The following is a 12,579-nucleotide window of genomic DNA, read 5'->3' on the forward strand; positions in this document are numbered from 1 at the left end:
TTCATTTACATTGCCAATGGTAAAACCTTTCCCAATTTCTCCCCTCCCAAAAGGCCCCCTCCCCAACACCTCTCACCCCCTGACTCCTTGTATATGCTCCTCTACCCAACACACTCCCACCTCCCCCCACCTCCCCCTCCCCCGCCCCATCCGTTTTCCTTTGTTGGAGCCTTTATTGAGCCTTTACCTGATCAAAGACCACTCCTCCCACTGATGCCCAACAAGGCATTCCTCTGCCACATTTTTGGCTGGAACCATGTGTACCCCTTGGTTGATGGTTCAGTCCCTGGGAATCTTGGGGTGTCTGGGTGTCCGAAGTCATTGTTCTTCCCATGGGGCTATAAACCCCTTCAGCTCCTCTGGACCACCCTCCAGATCCTCCATTGGGGACCCCAAGCTCAGTCCAATAGTTGGTTGCTAGTTTCTGCCTCTGTATTTGTAAGGCTCTGGCAGGGCCCCTCTGGAGACAGCCATGGCATGCTCCTTTTGGTATGTGCTTTGTCAGGGTTTGGTGACTGTTTATAGGATGAATCCCCAGGTAGGGCACTCACTGGGTAGCCTTTACTTCAGACTCTGCTCCACACATTGCCTCCCTTTTTGATCCTGTGAGTATTTTTTTCCCTTTCTCAGAGGAACCATAGCACCCTCACTTAAGTCCTCATTCTTTGTGAGCTTCCTATGCTGGGTGAATTGTAACTTGTTTATTTTGAGCTTTTGAACTAGCACCCACTTATTAGTGACTGCATACCATGTGCATTCATTTGTGGCTGGGTTACCTTGCTCAGGATGGCACTTTCTAGTTCCATCCATTTGCCTAAGAATTTCATGAATTCATTGTTTTTAATAGCCGAATAGTACTCCATTGTGTATATATACCACAGTTTCTGTATCCATTCCTCTGTTGAGGGACATCTGGGTTCTTTCCAGGTTCTGGCTATTATAAATAAGGCAGCTATGAACATAGTGGAGCATGTGTCCTTATTATATGTAGGAGCACCTTCTGGGTATATATGCCCAGGAGTGGTATAGCTGGGTCCACAGGTAGTACTATGTCTAATTTTCTGAGGAATCGACAAACTTATTTCCAGAGTGGTTTTACCAGTTTGCAATCCCACCAACAATGGAGAAGTGTTCCTCTTTCTCTGCATCCTCTCCAGCATCTGCTGTCCCCTGAGTTTTTAATCTTAGCCATTCTGACTGTTGTGAGGTGGAATCTCAGTGTTGTTTTGATTTGCATTTCCCTGAGAACTAAGATCTTCTGGGGAAATCACCATCCCTGACCTCAAGCTCTACTACAGAGCGATAGTGATAAAAACTGTTTGCTATTGGTATGCAGACAGGCAGGAAGATCAATGGAATAGAATTGAAGAACCAGAAAAGAACCCACACATGTATGGTCACTTGATATTTGACAAAGGAGATTTAAAAAATCCAGTGGAAAAAAGCCATCTAACATCTGAACTGTAGAACTTTGAATAAAGTCTTGTTCTTGACTGACAGCAGAGGCTCAGATGTTGCATTCTGTAGCTGCCTGCAACTACTGCAAACTGGGTTCCTGGAACAGAAGCTGAGGGATGGATCAGGGAAACGGTGAAAAGAAGGAGGCCAGGATGATAGTTTACCAATTGAGGCCCCAACTTTAATGGTGGTCAGACCATTTAACAGTTTGGGCAAGCCCCTTGCCCCATACTCCAGGCTGAGTTCCGGGGAAGTAGTCTGGCAGTTCTTGCCTCCACTGCTCAGGTAGCTGGGTGGGTTACCTGCTTGATTCAGGAATTCATGGACCTGGAGGAACAATGAACTTCACCTTCACTCTGAGCTTCTGCACCCAAGGTGGAGCAGGATCCTGAATAGCACAGGAATACATGCTCAACAAAGTCTGGGAGAGGAAGTTCACCTTGATCAATGTGGAGTTCCTAACAAGTGGCATGACACCCCAATATGGCTCTGTACACTCAGAGTTAAGGAGCCTTGGATGGGAAGAGTGTGTTTTGATTGACAACTGCAAATTAGTCAATTAATAATGGACTAATGCCTTGACAATGAGTCTGACTTTATGTAAACTGTACTCTGTCCATATGATGGCTCTAACCCTGTGGTGATATACCAGCAGACCCTGGGCAGATGCTGGTTCATTGGTGCAGGTTTTCTCAGTCTTCTTAGCTGTGTGAAAGTGGGATCTCTTCTTGTCCAGGTTCTTGTTATGGAAAAAAAAGAAAAAGAAAAAATTAAGACAGAGAATTGCCTCTTCCCACTGTCTACAAACATCCCCTTTTTAATTTTCTCATCATTTCTATTTTCCACACCTCTCTGTAGCTTATGACTATGCACAAACTTTAGAAAGTATGCAGCTAAATATTTGGTAATTGTAGTAGAGAATAAATACCTTTTTAAATTCTTTAATTCTTCAGTTACAGAAAATTTCAAAAATAAGTATTCTTACAAATCTTTGGGAAGTCCTCTTTTCTAAAAACCAAACCAAACCAAACCAAACCAAACCAAACCAAACCAAACCAAACCAAACCAAACCAATCAACCAACCAACCAAAAAACTCCAACCCCCCAAAACAACAAAAAAACCTTGCCAAATTTTCCATTGTAATCAAAAGAAAAAGACTGAATTTAATGTATAAAGAGACATAATGAAATTTCTATTAAAATAGATATCCTCAGACCCTCATCACTCAATCTGAAATTTACTTAAATTGAAACATATGCTCTGATTCAAGTAAAATCTCAATTAAAAAGAATTCTAAATTAAAATTGTTATCTTGGGTGTATGGATGCTCTCCTTGCATTTGTGTGTGTGTGTGTCTGTGTGTGTGTGTGTCTCTGTGTGTGTGTGTCTGTGTGTGTGTGTGTACACTATGTAGGTGCCAGTGCTCTTGGAATTAAGAAGCAAAACTGGATCCCCTAGCTGGATTTATAGATGGTAGCAAGCTGCAATGTGGGTAATACTCTTGGACATCCACTCTGAAACAGCTTTGTCTACACATCAACAGATCCTGTTACTCAAGAATCAGTACAATTGACCTGGAATGTCTTTCCCTAGGATTTCAGAGTTCGTCCTCACCTTTTTTGGCTAGACATTTGATAAGGACTGGGTCTGTCATGTTATGCTCATTTTTGGGCCCCCAAAGACAACCACCAAGGCACCGATTCTGATGCAATTTCACAAGAGTCTTTTTTTGTTCTAGCTTGAGCTTGGGCTCACCTCCTACCTTGATGCAGCAGGACAGGAGGGTGAAGCCTGCATCCCAGTTTCAAGGGAGTACTTATAAAGGTGAGCATTTACAAGCAAGGGTTTTTCTAGCCTGGCACATATCTGATTGGGGAGCTATGAGATTTTGTTACCCTTTAAAATAATTGGCTGGTGCTGGGAGCCAAATCACAAACTTAACTTCTGCTTTCCTCCTGATTGGTGGTTGTTACGGAGTGAAGTGCCAGAGGCAAGCTTGTTATAATGTAACCTGAAAACTGGTGCTAGGTGCAGGCTTTCTGGTTAACTGGAGTTCACCTTTAGGTCAGGTTCTCTAAGATGGAGCTTGAACCCAAGATGGAGTTGGTCTGGTCTCTCAGTCTCCCTCTTTTCCCTCCTGCCTTCCCCCATTTTTCCTTCTACCTGCTTCAGTATACAGATAATGTCTTTTGCAGCTCTTTCGTCTCTGACAGCCAATCTGACACTACCTCGCTCAATCATCTCAGGTCCTTAAGTTTCTGGTTCTTACTTTCCAAAGCTTAAATCTCCTCTCTCAAGTCACTTACCTGATATTCTCTCTCATATCAACTCAGAAAACACCTCATTTTAAACTTCCTTGCTCATCTCTGCCCCTGTTCTCTGACCTCCTGACCAATTGCCTCCACTCATGGGTCCCTGGTATATCCTGTATTTCAAGCCACTTCTGGACCTTTTCTTTTTTCCCATCCACAAACAGTTCCTTAAACTTAGAATGGTCTCCTTTTTTTATCCTGCCTCTCCCTTTCCTAGATTTATGCCCATCTTTCCATCCTTTTCTTTATTAGACATTTTCTTTATTTCCCCATCTTTCCATATTTATACCTTAAAAAACACAAATACCTCCTAGGCCTGGCCTTTGCCTCTATCAGCTACCTCTTCAAAACTCTTTACAGCATCATCCATGGCTGACCTGCCTTTCTCTGTGCTCTTGCCACAACCTTTCTGCTCACCTCTAAGCTTCAAAACAAACAAACAAACAAACAAACAACAAAACAAAAACAAACACAAACAAACAAAAAGTCAAACTCTCAGACTCTCTCTCACAATCTATTGATCCTTCTCAAAATCTATTGATTTCACCTCACAATCTCTTCCCACCAAGATTTCTCTTATCTCCTAAATTTCATCCGCTGTCTCGGATTCTATCCCTCCAAACTTCTCTTACTGAAAATTCACCACTCATGTTTCTTACTTGCTTGACCTCCGATTCTTCCACACTTATCAATTTACCTCAATGTTCCCCTGATTCTTTAAACTCCTGTCTAAAACTCTGAGAGGCCTCCTACCCCATCCTTCTTAGACACAAAAGGGTTCTTTAGCAATCGTGTCTACATTTTGTATACAGATGACAGGTCCTTCCTTTCAGATGGCCACATCAGACTGACCCCTTCATTATCAGTATTCATTCTCACCCTCAGGCTTTCTTTAAGATTGCCTGTTACCTGTCTCCTCCCCTCCCCCCCCCCCCCCCCCCCCCCCCCCGCAACTAAGCTGGCTGGCAAGCAGCCCAACATGGCTACCTCCGGCCTTTGTTCTGTGAACAATAGTCTCCGCACCTCGACTATTGACACCGCACCCAAGCCGGTGTTTACCTGAGTCGCCAGGCTGAAGGCAGACGACCCGCTGAGACCTGGAGCCAGAGAATTCACAGGACCGCCTTTGAAGCCACCGACTTCTGGGGGGTTGGTCGATCCCCCAAAAGACTATATAACCTGTCTTAAAGTTATTAAAACCAGTCTTGACCGGAATTTCCCGCCTTGACACACGTCTCTTGTCGCCTCCTCTGTCCCTGTAACCTCAAAATTCTCTCAACAGGTAACCCGGTTTACATGTGGCTGCTGGCAGCTACAGTTACCTACAAATCTCATCTGTCTTCTCATTCTCCTACGTTTTCTCTGGCCAAATGATTGCCAAATATCTAGTGCCACCAGACTCTTCTGAATTCAGACTATCCAGATGCCAAACACTCTGAACAATCCCTACACTCCCAACAAGATATATCGAAGCCCAAGCCATTTCTTCTCTGACATACATTATCTCATGGTCTAAACCTCACTTGGGTCAAGGCCATCCAACAAATTCTCTCCTAAGCTTCACTGATCTTGTCTTCAATGCCTCCTATTTCTTCCTTTGCATCTTTCTTCAAAGCTCTCTGGTAGTCCTAGTCCTTGTCTACCAATGCTGTAGTTACCAGTTCCCCACCCCATCTACTAACCACTTGCCTCCTTGACCATCCATGTCCCTCAACTTTAAAGAATTAAAAGTTATTTAAAATTAATTAAATTAATTGGGAATTTATGCCAATTTCTCTCAACTTTTCTGCACCAACCCCTAAAACCCTTGTCATCAAACATCTCTCTCAACATTTTCCAAGAGCTTCCCCAATCATCCATGTTCCTAAACTATTTCAATCCCAAAACCCACCTGAACACCCCAGGAAAGATTATTGTGATATAACATAAGCCTCTAAAGTTGGGTTCTCCCTGACATAACCAGACCCTGCTTTCAGATAACATTTATTCCCCAATTAAACTTGTATGGCCAGTCTAAATTTTCCTGCCTCCTCTCAAGAACTCTCAAACAGACTCTAGATGCGTACTCCTGCTAACCAACAGACAGAGCTATCCTGCTTTCCTGTGCCTGAGGTCAGGATCTTTTTATTGGGACCTCCCCCTTTCTCTGGAATCTCTCCCACTCTCTCTGGGATCTCCCCATTTCCATGGCTCTCTTGCTGGTCTTAGGACTCCTCTTTCTAACAGTACCACAAACCTAAAAGTTTCAAATGTATGTCCAATATAAAATATTTTTCCCCAAACTCCTTACTTATATTGGTGTTCCTAGTCTATCTGTCCCAGAAGTTTTCAAATCAACTACAGACTGCTTCAAAACCTGTAGCACCAGCACCAGCCATTTCTTCGGAATCTGTATCCTGTCCAGCTTCACAGTCTACATTTTCAAATGGCACAACAGATGAATCAGCCTGCTCGTCTCCATTTAGCAATCAAGCTTCTTTGTGTCCCTTCACAGCAATGTACAAATTTCAGCAGGAAGCATCCAGAGACAATGATGCTGATTTACCCAACACCTAGAAACTCGGTAATAAAACGAAAAGGTTGCAATCAAGGGGCACTCTGGTCAGCTTGAGCACAGGAGCATGGCTTTGACAGCCTTCCCCTTCTCCCCATTCACCCTGCTTTGCTAGAAACCATTAGATTATATTTGTAAATCTAGCTCCTAAGGTCTCTTTTCTTTTTATTAGCTAAACATTTATTTTAAAATATTTACAGATGCATAAAGATAGCAAAGACAACTGACAGATGCAGCCTTTCATAAAGGGTTTTTGAGAAATTGCAAAAATTTTGCTAGTGATTAGATTTGATTTGTAGTTCTTCAAATACAGCACAGGAAGACTTTTCAAATTATTATGGAAAATCAGCACATGTTGTCTGTGATTATGACCTTGGAAACTAGGCTATGTTTCCAAGGACAACAAGCCTTCTTCAGCCTGACTTACACCAGAACATGAGCTGTAAATTGCTGCCCAGGCTATGACACCACTGAGATAGTCCATCCTCCTGGGAGGGAGTGTTGGAGCAGGTTGTTTAAAAGGTCTGCTCAGGTATGAACAGTCTTCTCAGCATTATCACCACAAACAGAGCCGGAGGTCCTCACAGCTTGGCTTGTTTTATGCCTGGCTTTCCTTAGAAGTATTTCCCAGGTGTGCTGCCTGTACCAAGGGCATTCAGTCTACCAGTGCCCAGGCATTAAAGATAAAAGACATAAATTATAGTTGGAGTTAAGCCAGTCAGTAAACTAAATAATTCACAAAATATCCATAACAGAAAATGGATGTAACAAGTCTCTATGGTAGGCTGGCTGCTGTTTTTTATTTACCTTTGCTTTCTTGTTCTTCAAGAGTCGGGTAGAAAATTGTGTGTTACCAGGTGAGGCAAAATGTAGATCATCGTGTACTCTGTTTCTAAACAGTCTCAGTGTAGTAGCAGCTTGAGATACCTGCTTTTAAAACGCTCACTCTCCTATACACAGAAGGTGTATAGTCACAGGACTGTTAGGTTGTCTTTTAAGGCAAAGAAATACACAGATCTGTTTCTCTTTTTGCTCAAACTCTTAGGCAAGCTTCTCAGAAATTAACTAATGCTAGTTTTACAAAGTTATGGCAATGTAACTATTTTCTCTCTGCCTCATTTATCCACGAACACAGCTCTAGGGTCTCTTTTCTTATCTGGCCACTGCCTCCTCCTCAGGATGACTACTAAGTTCAAGCTCTCAAAAAGTTGAAGTCTGGAAATCAAATGCCACTTTGAGTCACCTAATTAACCCATCTGATCAAAATTAGACACCTCATTCTACACTGTTTTCCTTTGTAACCTTATAAGCTACCATTTTCCTATGTGCCCAGGAATGGTATAGCTGAGTCCCCAGGTAGTGACTGCTATGTCCATTTTTCTGAAGAATCGCCAAACTGATTTCCAGAGAGGTTTGACCAGCTTGCAATCCCTCCAGCAATGGAGGAGTGTTCCTCTTTCTTCACATCCTCTCTAGTATTTGCTGAGAGGATGTGGAGAAAGTTTTTCATCTTAGCCATTCTGACCTGTGTGAGGTCAAATCTCAGGTTTATTTTGATTTGCATTTCCCTGATAAGGAAGGATGTTCAACATTTCTTTAGGTACTTCTGAACCATTAAAGTTTCCTCTTTTCACAATTCTCTGTTTAGCTCTGTACCCCATTTTTTAATAGTGATATTTGACTCTCTGGAGTCTAACTTTTTGAGTTCTTGGTATACATTGGATATTAACCATATATTGGATGTAATATTGGTAAAGATCTATTTCCACTCTGTTGGTTTCTGTTTTGTCCTATTGACTGTGTCCTTTGCCTTACAGAAGTTTTGCAGTTATTTTTATTAGATATATCCTTTATTTACATTTCAAATGATTTCCCCTTTTCTGGTCCCCCCTCCCTCAAAGTCCCACAAGCCCTCTTCTCTCCCCCTGTTCCCCAATCAACCCCCTCCCACTTTCCTGTCCTGGTATTTCCCTACACTGCTGCATTGAGCATTTCTAGGACCAGGGGCCTCTCCTTCATTATTCTTGGACATCATTTGATATGTGAATTGTGTCTTGGGTATTCCGAGATTCTGGGCTAATATCCACTTATCAGTGAGTACATACCATGTGTGTTCTTTTGTGATTGGGTTACCTCACTTAGGAAGATATTTTTTATTTCCAACCATTTGCCTAAGAATTTAATGAATTCATTGTTTTTAGTAGCTAAGTAGTATTCCATAGTGTAAATATACCACATATTCTGTATCCATTCCTCCATTGAGGGACATCTGGGTTCTTTCCAGCTTCTGGCTATTATAAATAGGGCTACTATGAACATAGTGGAGCATGTGTCCTTATTACATGCCGGGGAATCCTCTGGGTATATACCCAGGAATAGTATAATGAGGTCTTCTGGTAGTATCATGCCTAGTTTCCTGAGGCACTGCAAGACTGATTTCCAGAGTGGTTGTACCAGCTTGCAATCCCACCAGCAGTGGAGGAGTGTTCTTTTTTTCTCCACATCCCTGCCAGCAACTACTGTCTCCTGAGTTTTTGATCTTAGCCATTCTGACTGGTGTGAGGTGAAATCTCAGGGTTTTTTGATTTGCATTTCCCTGATGATGAAGGATGTTGAACATTTCTTTAGGTTCTTGTCAGCCAGTCAATATTTCTCAGGTGGGAATTCTTTATTTAGCACTGTACACCATCTTTAACAGGGTTATTTGGCTCTCTGGAGTCTAACTTCTTGAGTTCTTTGTATATATTGGATATTAGCCCTCTGTCAGATGTGGGGTTGGTAAAGATCTTTTCCCAATTTGTTGGTTGCCATTTTGTCCTATTGACAGTGTCGTTTGCCTTACAGAAACTTTGTAATTTTATGAGATCCCATTTGTCAATTCTTGATCTTAGAACAAAAACTATTGGTGTTCTGTTCAGTAAATTTTCCCCTGTGCCCATGTGCTCAAGACTCTTCCCCAGTTTCTTTTCTATTAGTTTCAGTGTGTCTGGTTTTATGTGGAGGTCCTTGATCCACTTAGACTTGAGCTTTGTACAAGGAGATAAGAATGGATTGATTTGCATTCTTCTGTATTATAACAGCCAGTTGAACCAGCACCATTTGTTGAAAAGGCTTTTTTGTCCCCCACTGGATGGTTTTAGCTCCTTTGTCAAAGATCAAGTGATCATGGGTGTGTGGGTTCATTTCTGGGTCTTCAATTCTATTCATTGATCTACCTGCCTGTCACTATACCAATACCATGGAGTTTTTAGCACTATTGCTCTGTAGTACCATTTGAGTTCTGGGATGCTGATTCCCACAGAAGTTCTTTTACTGTTGAGAATAGTTTTAGGTATCCTGGGTTTTTTGTCATTGCAGATGAATTTGAGAATTGCTCTTTCTAATTCTATGAAGAATTGAGTTGGGATTTTGATGGGTATTGCATTGAATCTGTATATTGCTTTTGGTAAGATGGTCATTTTTACTATATTAATCCTGCCAATCAACAAACATGGAAGATTTTTCCATTTTCTGAGGTCTTCTTTGATTTATTTCTTCAGAAACTTGAAGTTATTGTTGTATAGATCATTCACTTGCTTGGTTAGAGTCACACCAAGGTATGTAGTATTATTTGTGACTATTGTGAAGGGTGTCATTTCCCTAATTTCTTTCTTAGCTTGCTTATCCTTTGAGTAGAGATCATAATATAATTATGTTTCTCTTCCCTATACTCTTCAATATATATATATATATATATATATATATATATTAATTGATATTGAATGCAAGCACACATGGGTCTAAATAGAACCCACTGAGTTGGTGTAATGTTCCTTGTCTGCGTGTTTTTAGGGCTGAGCATTTGGCACTGGTTCACCAGTTGGTGTGCTCTTCTCCCTCAGCATTCTTTAATTTCCTGTATTTCTTTGTGTGGGTTGAACCTAAATTGACCATTCTATTCTGTGCATTTAAATTAGTTAGTTAGCACATATAAATTTAATTTTAATGCTCATGCACTGAATGGCTTTTTTCATCTTTGTATTTCTTCTTGTTCATAAATCCAAGGCATATTCCCAACCTCCAAAGAGGAAACCTATGTCCATAAATTTCACCTTAAAACATGATGCAACATCGTCTCAAGGAGTCTATTTCTATTCTTCTTAATAGAGCAGGCAACTGTGCACTAAAGGACAAGTGCATCTTGTTCAGATTAGAGAACCAGTAGTTTACTGTGGTTGCTGAAGGGCATGGGTAACATTTTGGTCCATACATTACAGAAAATTCATTGACACTAATGTGGATAATCACTCACAAAAACTGTGTTGAAATGTACTGAGCCATATTGGGGCAGTCTTGCACTTGGTCAGAGTTTGACTTTGGTCAAGGTTAACTCCTCCCAGTTAGCCAGGATCCTTCTCCACCCAGGGTGGAGCGCTCAAAGTAAAGGTTAAGTTCATTGTTCCTCCAGGTCTAGGAATTCCTGAATTAAGCAGGTGACCCACCCAGCTGCCGGAGCAGTCAAGACGAGGACCTCCAAGAGAAGCTAGACAACTTCCACCGGAACTCAGCCTGGAGTCTGGGGGGAAGGGTTTGCCCAAACTGTTAAAAGGTCTGGCGCCATTAAAGTTTCCGGCTTTGATCAGTGAACATTGTCTTAGCCGCACTTCTTTTCGCCCCTCTTCCCTATAACCCCAAAATTCTCTCAACAGGTAACCCGGTTTACATGTGGCTGCTGGCAGCTACATTGAAAAATACAAAAGTAGCAAAATGTCATGAAATTATCAGCCCAGATTACCTCTGCTTCACTGCCCTTGGACTATCTGCTTTGACAATCTGACATAGTAGAAGAGAGACTAGATGAATGCAGATCATAAAGGACAGTGTATTATGAGGCAAAAGGCCACAGGTTTTGGAGCAAAAGCAGACCACACTCAATATAACCCTTGAATCCTCATGGTTGTTTTGATTCTCACATACATAGTTACAAGAGCAATGGTTCAAGAAGACATCCTTATCCTAATTATCTATCTATCTATCTATCTATCTATCTATCTATCTATCTATCTATCTATCTCTATCTATCTATCTCTGTCATCTATGAAACATGTGTATATACAGTGCCTGCAGATGTTAGAACAGGGCACTGGATCACCTGGGACTTCAGTTAGGGAAGGTTATGGTGTATTAGGAAGCAAATTCAAGTCCTCAGCAAGAGCAGTCCGTGCTCTCTTAACTACTTCATGATCTCACTAGCCACTCAGTGGCATTTTGCTTTTAAGGTAGAGCACTAACATAAAACTGGGATTGATTTGTTGCTCTAGTTTTTCTTTTCCAGATAGGATCTTTCTATGCAGTTTAGTTACTCTGGAACTTGGTATGTAGACCAGGCTAATCTCAAACCCACATAGATCTTTATTCTTTGGCCACTGGGTCACTGTAGTTAAAGAAATGTATCACTAAATCTATTCTATAAAACTTTTATTATATGGCTTTGCATATCTCCTTAAATTTTTCCAATAACTTCATCTAAACCGTGATGACCACAAGAGCATTGTGATCATGAAATGAACATGGGTGCCAGGAGCTCATTGCTACTGTCTTTCTTAACATGAGCATACACTAGCCATGAGAACAGCAAAATTCAAGTGTGATTTTTTTTTAATTAATGGTGAATTCCCATACTATGAGAAGATTCTTTGAAGAGCTGTCACCCATGGGTGGCAGCAGTGTCACCTGGAGGTTACATTCTAGTGAAGAATATGGCTGTTCTTTTCATTTTCATCTCCATGATGCAATATAAGAAGACCAGGATAGTAAGCATGTACTGTGACTGGTGAGACATGTTCATAGATAGGCCTACCAGTAATATAGTTGTCTGCTGAACTATTTTAACACATGAAGAAATGCTAAGATAGCTGCTACAAAAAATGCAAGTTATTGGATTATAAATAGGGTAATCTATACTTTCTTGGCATATGACTTAGAAGCCAGTTTGTGCATAAATATTATGCTGGCCAGGGTTGCAACATCAATGAAACTTCTTTGAATTAATATTGTAGTGCTGCAGTGTGCCCAGAGAAATAGAACATCCTAAAGAGAATGTAGGAAGATACAAAATTAAACAATTCAAAATAGCTTAGCAAAGTTTTTGCCATTGAGCAAAGTCATTAGGTCCCTTCCTCTCCAGGGGTGTATATGGAGCAAGGACTGCTGAGAGTCATTCTTAGACAAGCTCAAATATCTGGAAGAAGCAGAGATCAGCAGGACTGCCTAGA

General features: G+C 41.3%; 1 protein-coding gene across 5 annotated transcripts in view; it reads left to right on the top strand.

The window, feature by feature from the left end:
* The window catches only part of LOC127679263 (C-type lectin domain family 2 member G-like), a 470,764-nt gene that overhangs the window by 182,781 nt on the left and 275,404 nt on the right, over positions 1-12,579 (top strand). The gene's annotated exons all lie outside the window — the stretch shown is intronic.

Source organism: Apodemus sylvaticus, chromosome 2 (assembly GCF_947179515.1).
Source record: "Apodemus sylvaticus chromosome 2, mApoSyl1.1, whole genome shotgun sequence".
In the NCBI taxonomy this organism is placed as follows: domain Eukaryota; kingdom Metazoa; phylum Chordata; class Mammalia; order Rodentia; family Muridae; genus Apodemus; species Apodemus sylvaticus.